Source organism: Somniosus microcephalus, chromosome 4, assembly GCF_052327205.1.
Source record: "Somniosus microcephalus isolate GS21.2 chromosome 4, FLI_Smic_1.0, whole genome shotgun sequence".
Taxonomy (NCBI): Eukaryota; Metazoa; Chordata; class Chondrichthyes; order Squaliformes; family Somniosidae; genus Somniosus; species Somniosus microcephalus.
The window spans coordinates 54,722,547-54,736,116 of NC_140990.1; the positions used below are offsets into that span (position 1 = coordinate 54,722,547).

Below are 13,570 nucleotides of genomic sequence, written 5' to 3' on the forward strand. Positions count from 1 at the left end.
AGGGGGTTCGTTCAGCTTACCTGGCCGGTACAAGATATCATAATCATAGGTGGAGAGCTCGATTCTCCACCTCAAGATCTTGTCATTCTTGATTTTGCCCCTCAGCTTGTTATTAAACATAAAAGCGACCGAACGCTGGTCGGTGAGGAGGGTAAATCGTTTGCCTGCCAGGTAATGCCTCCAGCGTCGTACCGCCTCCACAATCGCCTGGGCCTCCTTCTCGACCGACGAGTGTCGGATCTCAGGGCCCTGTAGGGTCCTTGAGAAGAAGGCCACTGGTCTCCCCTCCTGGTTAAGGGTAGCGGCTAGGGCGAAGTTGGATGCATCGCTCTCCACTTGGAAGGGGATGGACTCATCCACTGCATGCATTGTGGCCTTGGCAATGTCTCCCTTAATGAGGGAGAAGGCTGCGCATGCTTCCTCCGTAAGGGGGAAGGATGTGGACTTCATGAGGGGTCTGGCTTTGTCTGCATAATTGGGCACCCATTGGGCATAGTAGGCGAAGAGCCCCAGGGTTCTCTTCAGAGCCTTTGGACAGTGGGGGAGGGGTAGCTCCATGAGGGGACGCATTCTTTCGGGGTCGGGGCCGATGACTCCGTTCTCTACTACACAGCCGAGGATGGCAAGGCGCAAGGTGTTAAACACACATTTCTCCTTATTGTAGGTGAGGTTCAGCCGTTGGGCCGTACGGAGGAATCTCTCCAGATTAACATCATGGTCCTGCCGGTCGCGGCCGCAGATGGTGACATTATCTAGGTAGGGGAACATGGCGTGCAGCCCGTTCTGGTCAACCATCCGGTCCATCTCCCTTTGGAAGACCGAAACCCCGTTGGTGACGCCGAAGGGAACCCTAAGGAAGTGGTAGAGGCGGCCATTCGCCTCGAAGGCGGTATACTGGCGGTCCTCAGGGCGGATAGGGAGTTGGTGGTAGGCCGACTTAAGGTCGATGGTAGAGAATACCCGGTATTGTGCGATCTGATTGACCATATCAGATATGCGGGGAAGGGGGTATGCGTCCAGCTGGGTGTACCTGTTTATGGTCTGGCTGTAGTCGATGACCAGGCGGTTTTTATTGCCGGTCTTAACGACCACGACCTGGGCACGCCAGGGGCTGGTGCTCCCTTCGATGATGCCCTCCTTCAGGAGACACTGCACCTCAGAGCTAATGAAAGCTCTGTCCCTGGCACTGTACCGCCTGCTCTTGGTAGCGACGGGTTTGCAGTCGGGGGTGAGGTTAGCGAACAGGGAAGGTGGCGGGACCTTGAGGGTGGATAGGCCGCAGGTGTTACGCGGTGGGCGGTTTAAAATCTGCTGGTTGTCGACTGTGAGTGGGGGGAGGGGTCCGCCGTATGCTAGCGTGACGCTTTGGAGGTGGGATTGGAAGTCTAGCCCTAGTAGGACGGCAGCGCATAGCTGGGGCAGGACGAGGAGTTTAAAATTTTTATACTCCGTACCCTTAACCAACAGGGTCACAACACAGTAGCCGCTGATGTCTGTGGCGTGGGACCTCGATGCCATCGAGATCCGGTTGCGCGTTGGCTGGACAGGGAGGGAGTAGTGGCTCACTGTGTCTGGATGGATGAAACTCTCCGTGCTTCCGCTGTCGAACAGGCAGGTCGTGGCGTGGCCGTTTACTTTGATGTCCATCATGGACTTGGACAGGTGATGCGGGCGGGCTTGGTCCAGTGTGACGGAGGCTAGTGTATAGCTGAGCGAGTTGCTGTAGTCTGCGGGTGAGGCGGTAGTCGGGTCTAGAGGCACGGTGGCGGTCGAGCGTGGTGGGTAAAATGGCGTCTCCCACGAGGTTGGACAAAATGGCGGAGAAGATGGCTGCCCCCGTAACTCACATGAGGCACTGCTGGTGTCGGTTGCCTGGATCAAAGATGGCCACCCCCATGACTCACATGTGGGGATGCTGGCCTCTGTTGCCTTGATGGAAGATGGCCGCCCCCACAGCTCGCATGAGGCACTGCTGGCCTCTGTTGATCCCCCTCTGCAGGCCTTTGCGAAGTGGCCTTTCTTCAAGCAGGTCGAGCAGGTCGCGTTTTTGGCAGGGCAGCGCGACCTTGGGTGTTTCGCCTGGCCGCAGAAGAAGCAGCTGGCGGCCCGATCGCGGGGGTCCGATGTCGGAGCCGGTACCGGGGGTGGCGGTCTCGATCGGGTCCGGGACGCCGACGCTGAGGTAGGTCCCAGGGGGGGTGCTGCGGGGGGTATTGCGGTCGGGGTCGGTCCCATGTCCCAGGGTCGCGAGTTACAGTACCTTGAGTATGCCTCGAGGTCCCGATGGGCCACTTCTAGAGAGCGAGCGAGGGCTGCAGCTTTGTCCAGGTCGAGGTCCTTTGCTTCCAGTAGTCTTTGCCGTGAGTAGTCGGACCGCAGGCCTTTCACAAAGGCATCGCGGACATTGTCTTCAGTATTTTCTGCCGCCGTTACCGCTTTAAAGTTACAGACTCTGCCGAGTGCTTGTAGCACCCGTAAAAATTCATCCACGGGCTCTCCTGGCTGTTGCGGGCGGGATCTTAGGAGGTGTCTGGCATACATGGAATTTACCGGGCTCCGGTACTGCTGTTTCAGCAGGTTGATGGCGTCCTCGTATGTTTTAAGGTCCCGGATGAGTGCGAATACTTTAGGGCTCAGTTGGGCGGTCAGAACTCTTAGCTTGGATCTCTGAGGCACGCCGGATTCTCCCAGGTAGGATTCGAAACAGCTCAGCCAGTGTTCGAAGTCGAGGGCTGAGTTTGCAGCCTGTGGGTTTAGATCCAGGTACGGTGGTCTGAGGGCTCGCAGCCAGGCCGGCTGCTGTGGCTGTTGTAGCTGGGCGTCTGGCTGGTCGTTTGGCTGCTCGCTTTGCTGCTCAGGGAACGACATTTTAAAATTTAGCCAATAAAATTGATATACCTATCAATTCATCCAATGAAAAGCGACGAGTTAAGAAAGTAACTATAGGTTTTTATTGGCTAAATAACAGAGCCCACCCTCATGGGTGATCGGATCCAACAAGGAGGAATACCAGCCAGTCGACCACCTTTATACCTGGGCAGGTAGGTGGAGTCATGGGCGGAGTCAGCAGTGGTCAGCCCAGGTATAACAGTGTGACAAGAGGCGACCTCCTATAGTGATACAACAGTGTGAACAGTGATAACCATAGAGTAACGATATAACAGTGATAACTATAGTGTAACGATAGTGAGCGATAAAAGTGGTTTACCACAGTCAGCAGATCCCTTTTGCTTTTAAAGCTTTTCTCACAGTCAGAACATTTAAAAGATCTCATGTTTGTGTGAACAATTTGGTGTCTCAGTAGCTGGGATGACTGAGTGAATCCATTCCCACACACTGAGCAGGTGAACGGTCTCTCCCCAGTGTGACTGCGCCGATGGGTTTCCAGCTGATACGGGTAATCAAATCCTTTCCCACAGTCCCCACATTTCCATGGTTTCTCCCCGGTGTGACTGTGCTTGTGTTTCACCAGGCCAGAGGATCGACTGAATCCTCGTCCACACACAGAACACGTGTACGGTTTCTCCCCGCTGTGAACGGTGCTTTTTGCTTCCATGTTATGTCTGATGATATTCAGGTCCCAATGAATAGAGTGACTGTCAGATCGTGATGTGATGTTTGAGTTAAATTTCCTGTCTACAAATCCTGCCCTTCGAATACCCTGTAAAATGAATATAAAACAAAAAAAAGGGAGCGTGAGAGAAAACCCACAAAAACAAAAAGACAGGTTGTGAAATTGAGCTCAATGAATCTGGGAATTTGTGGGGCCGGTACTAGAAAAAAAGTAACGATGAAAGCTGCTGGATTGTCGTAAAATCCCAACTGGTTCACTGATGTCCCTCAGGGATATGGGGATCGGGCGCGAAAGTCAAGTTGAGGTCGAAGATCAGCCATGACCTTATCCAGTGGCGGAGCAGGCTCGAGGGGCCGTATGGCCTACTCCTGCTCCTAATTCTTGTGTTCTTATGGAAGGGAACCTGCCACCCTACCTGTCCCACGACTTCTACCGCCTAGAAGGAAAAGAGCAGCATGTGCATGGGCACACCAGCATCAGCAAGTCACACACCATCCTGACTTAGACATATATTGTCATTCCTTCATTGTCACTGGGTCACAATCCTGGAACTCCCTCCCTAACAGCACTGTGAGAGCACCTTCACCACACGGACTGCAGTGTTTAAAGAAGGCGGCTCACCACCACCTTCTCAAGGGCAACTAGGGATGGGTAATAAATGCTGGCCTTACCAGCGACGCCCACATCCTCGGTCCCAGGGACCGCCTCAGAAGAACAAGAAGATGGTGGTGCATAACCCGGGCTGTCACAACTGCCGTCCGGCAGAACATAGCCCGGGCCGCGGGATCTCATTCAGGCCTGAGGCCATTCTCCAACTTTATAAACCCTGCGGTGCGGCCCACCCGCAGTTTATTAATCTCCCGACCCCGCTCCCGCCGACCTGCAGCTCCGCCCAGCGACCGCACGAGGCTTTCTTTGTAAAGTCAGAGAGGGACACGTGACCCGGTCCCGCAGCCTGATTGACGGGAGCTTCCGACCAATAGGGAGCGAGCGGGGCGGGGCTGGAGGAGCGAGCCGGCGGCGGGTCCTCCAATCAATTGGGGAGCCCGAGGGGCGGGACTAGCGCCGGCTGATTGTCTGATCCGTAGGGCAGCGAGTTTCTCCAGTCCCTTGTTCAGGGCCCGGGGCCAGGGGAGGCTGTGGGCCTTTATTCCCCTTATTGGACACAAGGCTCTTTGTCTCACAACACACTGGCTCAGGTTTTAATAGAGACTTTTTAAATTCATGAATAAAAGCAGATAAACCCCGTGCTTCTGTAGAACAAACTTTTTAATATTTGGGAGTAAAAGTACAAGTTTTTTTCCCTCTGGGGAATTTATTATTAGTTTCAGGAAACAACAACAACCACTTGTATTTATAAAGCGCCTTTAATGTAGTAAAACATCCCAAGGCTCTTCACAGGATCGTTATAAAACAAAATTTGACACCGAGCCACATAAGGAGATAGTCGGGCAGATGACCAAAGCTTGGTCAAAGAAATAGGTTTTAAGGAGCATCTTAAAGAAGGAGAGAGGTAGAGAGATGGAGAGGTTTAGGGAAGGAATTCCAGAGCTTAGGGCCCAGGCAACTGAAGGCACGGCCGCCAATGGTGGAGTGATTAAAATTGGGGCTGCTCAAGAGGCCAGAATTAGAGGAGCGCAGATATCTCGGAAGGTTGAGGGGCTGGAAGAAATTACAGAGATAGGGAGGGGCAAGGCCACGGAGGGATTTGAAAACAAGGATGAGAATTTTAAGGATGAGACACTTGAGGAAAAGCAGGGAGTGGGGGAGGGTCAAGCCCTTATGGGACAGGGTCGTTAATTCTGTTCTGTGACAGTTACTAGGACAGACTGTATCTCCCCCTCTCCTCCACACAGGGATTTGTGGTAGTTAAAGGGACAGTGATTCTCCTTGTTTTGCGAGATTGTAATTAAAGGGACACTACTCTGAGATGGCTGCGAATCTTTAGTGCTGCCAGTCTTTCTAAAACATCCTCCTTTCTTTTAAGATCTGTGTGAACTCGCTGGTGACTCAGCAGGTTGGATGAACTCTGAAACCTCTTTGCAGTCAGAACATTTAAAGGGTCTCTCATCGGTTCTGGGGCAGGAGGGATCTGGTTAACAGTGATCACAATATCAGTAGGTTTAAAGTAGTTATGGAAAGGGACAAAGAAAAATCAACGGTGAAAATACCCAACTGGAAAAGAGCCAATTTCAGTGATTTGAGAAGGGATTGAGCACAGGTGGACTGGAAACAAAGATTGTCCAGGAAAACAGTGAATGACCAATGGCAGGCCTTCAGGGCTGAGATAGTTCGGGTACAAACCAAGCATATTCCCATAAGGAGGAAAGATGGGCCATCCAAAGCTGGAGCTCCCGATGACAAAGGATATCGAGGTTATAATAAAACAGAAAAAGGAGGTTTACGACAAATGTCAGGTACAGAATACAGTCAAAAACCAGGCACAATACAGAGAGTGCGGGGGAAAATGTAACAGAATATAAGAAGGGCAAAGAGACAATATGAGAAAAGATTAGCGGGTAATATAGAAGAGAACCCAAAAATCTTTTATAAATGTATCAAAGGTAAAAGGATAGTTAAAGGAATGGTGGGGCCGATTAGGGACCAAATAGGAGCTCATCATACGGAGGCAGAAGGCGTGGCTGAGGTACTGAATGAGTACTTAGCATCTGTCTCCACAAAAGAAGAGGATGAAGTTAATGTCGCAGTAGAGGAGGGGAGAGTAGAGAAATTGGATAAAAATGGATAGAAAGGAGGTGCTCAATAGGTTGTCATCACTCAAAGTTAACAAGTCACCCGGTCCAGATGCGATGCATCCCAGATTGCTGAGGGAAACTAGGGTGGAGATAGTAGAAGCTCTGACAACAATCTTTCAATCTCCCTCAGATATATGGGAGTGGTGCCTGAGGACTGGAGGATTGCAAATGTTACACCCTGTTTAAAAAAGGGGAGAGGGATAAACCTGGTAACTACAGGCCAATCAGTCTAATGTCAGTGATGGGTGTACGACTAGAGACCATTGTCAAGGACAAAATTAATTCTCACTTGGAGAAGCATGGGTTAATAAGGGGCAGCCAGTATGGATTTGTTAAAAGTAAATCGTGTCTGACTAAACTGATTGAGTTCTTTGATGAAGTAACAGAGTGTTGATGAAGGTAGTGCAGTAGATGTTATATATGCGGACTTCTAAAAGGCATTTGATAAAGTACCACATAAGAGACTTACTCGCAAAATAGAAGCACAGGGAATTAAAGGGCTGATGGTAATTTGGGTATATAATTGGCTAAGGGAGAGGAGACAGTGAGCAATGCTGAGGGATGTTTTTCTGACTGGAGGGAAGTATGCAGTGGGTTCCCCCAGGGGTCGGGATTAGGACCATTGCTTTTCTTGTTATATATAACTGACCTGGACTTGGGTATAGGTGTACAAATTGGAAGTTTACAGATGATACAAAACTTGGCAATGTAGTAAATAGTGAGCATAGTAGTAGCAGACTTCAGAAGGACAGAGACAGACTGTGAAATGAGCAGACACAAGGCAGATGAAATTAAATGAGGATAAATGTGAAGTGATGCACTTTGGGAGAAACAACAGGGAGAGGCCGTATAATCTAAATGGGACTATTTTGAGGGGGTGCAAGAGCAGAGGGACCTGGGGATCCATATTCACAAATCTTTGAAAGTGCCACGGCAAGTTGGTGAGGCGGTTCAGAAAGCGTATGGGATACTTGGCTTTGTAAATAGGGCCATTGAATACAAAAACAAGGAAGTTACACTAAACCTTTACAAATCACTAGTTAGGAACATAGGACAGGAGGAGGCCATTCAGCCCCTCGAGCCTGTTCCGCCATTCAATGAGATCATGGCTGATCTGCGACCTAACTCCATACACCCGCCTTTGGCCCATATCCCTTAATACCTTTGGGTAACAAAAACCTATCAATCTCAGATTTAAAATTAACAATTGATCTAGCATCAATTGCCGTTTGCGGAAGAGAGTTCCAAACTTCTACCACCCTTTGTGTGTAGAAGTGTTTCCTAATTTCACTCCTGAAAGGTCTGGCTCTAATTATTAGACTATGCCCCCAGTCCTAGAATCCCCAACCAGCGGAAATAGTTTCTCTCTATCTACCCTATCTGTTCCCCTTAATATCCTGAAAACTTCGATCAGATCACACCTTAACCTTCTAAATTCCAGGGAATACAACCCTAGTTTGTGTAATCTCTCCCCGTAACTTAACCCTTGAAGTCCAGGTATCATTCTGGTAAACCTACGCTGCACTCCCTCCAAGGCCAATATATCCTTCCTAAGGTGTGATGCCCAGAACTGCTCACAGTACTCCAGGTGTGGTCTAACCAGGGTTTTGTACAGCTGCAGGGTTTTGGCCTCAGCTGGAGTTTTGTGTACAGTTCTGGGCACCACACTTTAGGAAGGATGTCAAGGCCTTGGAGAGGGTGCAGAGGAGGTTGACCAGGATGGTACCAGGGATGAGGGACTTCAGTTATGTGGAGAGATTCGAGAAGCTGGGATTGTTCCCCTTAGAGCAAAGAAGGTTAAGAGGAGACCTAATAGAGGTGTTCAAAATGATGAGGGGTTTTGAACGAGCAAGTAGGGAGAAACTGTTCACTCTGTCAAGTGGGTCGGTAACCAAAGGTCACAGATTGAAAATAGTTGCTAAAAGAACTAGAGGGGAAATGAGGAGAATTGTTTTCACACAGAGGGTTGTTAAGATCTGGAACACACCATCTGAAAGGATGCTGGAATCAGGTTCCACAGGAACTTTCAAACAGTAATTGGACGTGTACTTGAAGAGGAATAGTTTGCAGAGTTCTGGGGATAAAGCTGGGTTTTGGGACTAAATTGAACAGCTCTTTCAAAGAGCCGGCACAGACACGATGGGCCGAATCACCTCCTTCTGTGCTGTTAGATTCGATGATCAGTGTGAACACGCTGGTGACTCTTAAGGATCTTAGAGCTTTTAAAGCTCTTCCCACAGTCAGAACATTTAAAGGGTCTCTCGTCAGTGTGAACAAGCTGGTGTGTCAGCAGGTGGGATGACTGAGTGAATCCCTTCCCACACACGGAGCAGGTGAATTGTCTCTCTCCAGTGTGAACTCGCTGATGTGCCAGCAGGTTGCATGACTCAGTGAATCCTTTCCCACACACGGAGCAGGTGAACGGCATCTCCCCAGTGTGTAGGTGTTGGTGTCTCTTCAGCTCCCGGGTGCTTTTGAAGCTCTTCCCACAGTCAGAACATTTAAAGGGTCTCTCGTCAGTGTGAACTCGCGATGTGACAGCAGGCTGGAGTGATGAGCAAATCCTTTCCCACACATGGAGCAGGTGAATGGTCTCTCTCCAGTGTGAACTCGCTGATGTGCCAGCAGGTTGGAGGGCTGAGCGAATCCCTTCTCACACACGGAGCAGGTGAGCGGCCTCTCCCCAGTGTGTAGGTTTTGGTGTCTCTTCAGCTCCCCGGAGCTTTTAAAGCTCTTCCCGCAGTCAGAACATTTAAAGGGTCTCTCATCAGTGTGAACAAGCTGCTGTCCCTTCAGTTCCCCTGGGGCTTTTAAAGCTCTTCCCACAGTTAGGACACTGAAATGGTCTCTCATCAGTGTGAACAAGCTGGTGTTCCTTCAGATCCCTGGCGCTTTTAAAGCTCTTCCCACAGTCAGAACACTGAAATGGTCTCGCATTAGTGTGAACAAGCTGGTGTCGCTTCAGTTCCCCGGGGCTGTTAAAGCTCTTCCCACAGTCAGAACACTGAAATGGTCTCTCCCCAGTGTGAACTCGCTGGTGTCTTTGCAGGTGGGATGAACAAACAAATCCCTTTCCACACACAGAGCAGATGAACGGACTGTCCCTGGTGCGACTGCGCCGTTGAACTTCCAATGCAGACGGGGAACTGAATCCCTTCCCGCCGTCCCCACCTTTACCCGGTTTCTCTCCGGTGTGGCAGTGCACGTGTCTCGCCAGGTCAGGCAATCGGCTGAATCCGCGTCCACACACTGAACACGTGTATGGTTTGTCATCGCTGCGATCACTGCTTTCTCCTTCCATGTGCAAAGGCCGGTGATATTCAGGTCCGGATGAATCGAGTGACTCTGTCCGATCTTGACGTGATTTTTGGTCTGAACTTCCCGCCTGTAACTGCTCCACTTCTATAACCCTGTAAATTGAGATCAGAAAAGGATCAGAGGCAAACTGTTGTTTAATTTTCCCCTTTCCGACCCTAGGGGCAATGAAGCTGATTTTCAGGCCCCAGCTGCTGCACAGGTTGGTTGAAAGGATCAGCAGCAATAGCGGCTGCAATACCCACAAGCCCCGGCGCTCCAGAAAGCGCTCTGTTGATGCTGAGTCCCGCGCATGTGCTCATGGCCCCTGCGCTCTCCCTCCTGCTCCACAATCGCCCATCCCAATTGGTCCGCAACGCGCATGCTCAGCGCACAAAACCCCGCGGTTGGAACACTGGGCGTGCATGCGGAGCCGCAACATCTGGTACGTGTGCACGGCTCAGGTGGGGGCGAGTCAGTGTTTCGCCTCAGCTGCCAGGGAGGTGCACATGCGCAGGACGACCCAACATTCTTCCTGTCAGCAATCACTCCCTCGTTTCTTTAATAAAAACAGAAAATGCTGGAAATACTCAGCAGGTCAGGCAGCATCTGTGGAGAGACAAACAGAGTTAACGTTTCAGGTCGATGACCTTTCGTCAGAACTGCTTGTTCTTTAGTGTCAGCCAGTGGCTCAGTTGGTAGCACTCTTGCCTCTCAGTCAGAAAGTTGTGGGTTCAAATCCCACTCCAGAGACTTCAGCACAAAAATCTAGGCTGATACTCCAGTGCAGTGCTGAGGGAGTGCTGCAGTGCCGGAGGTGCCGTCTTTCAGATGAGACATTAAACTGAGGCCCTGTCTGCTCTCTCAGGTGGATGTAAAAGATCCCATGACACTATTTCGAGAAAGATAGACTTGCATTTATACAGTGCTTTCATGACCAGCAGACGTCTTGAAGTGCTTTACAACCAACGAGGTACTTTTGGAGTGTAGTCACTGTTGTAATGTGGGAAAGAGCAGGGGAGTTACCCCCGGTGTCCTAGCCAATGTGTATCCCTCAATTAACATAACAAAAAGATAGATTATCTGGTCATTATCACATTGCTGTTTGTGGGAGCTTGCTGTGCGATTATTGACTTCCGCGTTTCCTACATTACAACAGTGACTACATTTCAAAAGTACTTCATTGATTGTAAAGCGCTTTGGGACGTCCGGTGGTGGTGAAAGGCGCTATATAAATGCAAATCTTTCTTTCTTCACTGGCCTCACCAGCGACCTCTTCTGGCTGTTGGTTGATTGACAGCCGAGAGTCCGTGCATGCGTACGCGGGATGCCGGTTTGGGCCGAGTCCGACACAGCGGCCCCTCCCGGTCACCAAGGGTAATAACCGCGCATGCCCAGAGGACACCAACCCCCCCTTCCCCACTCGGAGCTGCGCCTGCACATTCGGATCCTGTCGGAAGGAGTCGGCGCGGGGCATTCCGGGGAAAGGCTTTGGTGTCCATTCCAGAGTCGCGATCGGTGACGCAAAGTGAGTTTTCTCCGCTCTGATTGGGTGGAGAATCGCGCGGGGTGGGGGGAGGGGTGGATCAGGAGAGAATAAAGAGAAATAGAAAAACCTGAGAGTCCGCGAGGCCCCGGACCGAGCAGCGTCAGTTGGACGGTATGGTGATCGCCTCGGGAACACGTGACCCGGGCCCATGGCCTAATTGACGGGAGCTTCCGACCAATAGAGAGCGAGCGGGGCGGGGCTGGAGGAGCGAGCCGGCGGCGGGTCCTCCAACCAATCGGGGAGCCCGAGGGGCGGGACTAGCGCCGGCTGATTGTCTGATCCACAGGGCAGCGAGTTTCTGCAGTCCTTTGTTCGGGGCCAGGGGAGGCTGTGGGCCTTTATTCCCCTTATTGGACACAAGGCTCTTTGTCTCACAACACAGTGGCTCAGGTTTTAACAATCGGTTTGCAGGAAATAGTGAATTGAAAATTGCAAAACTGAGATTGTTAGTTTTACACAGGATTACACAGGATATACGGCACAGAAACAGGCCATTCGGCCCAACCAGTCCATGCCGGTGTTTATGCTCCATACATAGAAACATAGAAGATAGGAGCAGGAGTAGGCCATTCGGCCCCTCGAGCCTGCTCCGCCATTCAATGAGATCATGACTGATCATCCAAATTCAGTACCCTGTCCCTGCTTTCTCCCCATACCCCTTGATCCCTTTAGCCTTAAGAAATATATCCAACTCCTTCTTGAATATATTTAATGAATTGGCCTCAACTGCCTTCTGTGGTTGCCTCAGTCGAGCCTCCTCCCGTCTTTCCTCATCTAAATCTATCACCATAACCCTCTATTCCCTTCTCCCACATATGCTTGTCCAGCCTCCCCTTAAATAATCGATACTATTCGCTTCAACCACTCCCTGTGGTAGCAAGTTCCACATTCTCACCACTCTCTGGGTAAAGAAGTTTCTTCTGAATTCCCTGTTGGATTTCTTGGTGACTGTCTTATATTGATGACCTCTAGTTATGCTCTTCCCCACAAGTGGAAACATTCTCTCTTTATCCACTCTTATCAAAAACATTTCATAATTTTAAGAACCTCTATTAGGTCACCCCTCAGCTTTTTTTCAAGAGAAAGGAGACCCAGCCTGTTCATTCTTTCCTGATCTGTATACCCTCGCATTTCTGGTATCGTCCTTGTAAATCTTCTCTGCACCCTCTCCAGTGCCTTTATATCCTTTTTATAATATGGTGACCAGAACTGGACGCAGTTCTCTAAGGGCTGAATTTTGCTGGTGCTCAGAGTGTGGGTTTGGAGGCGAGTCCGCTGTCAAAACCACAAAAACTGACAGCGGGTCGGTACCCTGCTCTGAACCGCCTCCTTGTGAGTTTCCTAAGTGTCGGGTCTGTCATCCCTGAACAGACCTGACACCAAGCAGCAGGTCAGTCAATTTAGATACTTTAAAGCTTGATAAAAGGTAGTTAAGCATCATTTTCCCAAGTACTTACCATTTCCCCAGTTTTTAACGAGGCTCCCGGAGAGCGGATATCACATCAGGTAAGTATGTCGGGTTCTCAATGACTGTGGATTGCTGTGAATAGGTGAAAGCTGCAGAAGTGGTCTAAAACCTACCATTTCACAGCTGTTCACTTCCCAATCTTAGAAGTTGGAGCATTAATGATTTGGAACCCACTTTGGAGCTTTATACAAACACGATTTCCCTTCATAAAACCATGTTGACTCTGCCTAATCATATCATCATTTTCTAAGTGCCCTGTTCCACTTCCTTAATAATGGATTCCAGCATTTTCCCGAGGACTAATAAGAACATAAGAAGTAGGAGCAGGAGTAGGCCATACGGCCCCTCGGGCCTGCTCCGCCATTCAATAGGATCATGGCTGATCTGAATCTAGACTCACGTCCTCTTCCCTGCCCGCTCCCCGTAACCCCTAATTCCCTTATCAGCTAGGAAACTGTCTCTCTCCATTTTAAATTTATTTAATGTTGCAGCTTCCACAGCTCTCTGGGGTAGCAAATTCCATAGATTCACTACCCTCTGAGTGAAGAAGTTTCTCCTCATCTCAGTTTTGAAAGGGCAGCCCCTTATTCTTAGATTATTCTGATGTCAGGTTAACTGGCCTGTCGATCCCTGTTTTCTCTCTCCCTCCTTTCTTGAATAGCGGGGTTACATTTGCTACCTTCCATTCCATGAGGACCATTCCAGAATCTAGGGAATTTTGGAAGATCACGACCAATGCATCCACTATCTCTGCAGCCACCTCTTTTAGAACCCTCGGATGTCGGCCGTCAGGTCCAGGGGATTTGTTGGCTTTTAGTTCCGTTAGTTTCTCAAGTACTTTTTCTGGACTGATATGAATTACTTTAAGTTCCTCACTCTCATTAGCCCCTTGGTTCCCACTATTTCTGGAATCTCAACCTTCTCCAGTG

General features: G+C 50.0%; 1 pseudogene; it reads left to right on the forward strand.

The window, feature by feature from the left end:
* LOC147118922 (uncharacterized) overlaps nucleotides 1-13,570 on the forward strand; it is a 155,419-nt pseudogene that overhangs the window by 101,796 nt on the left and 40,053 nt on the right.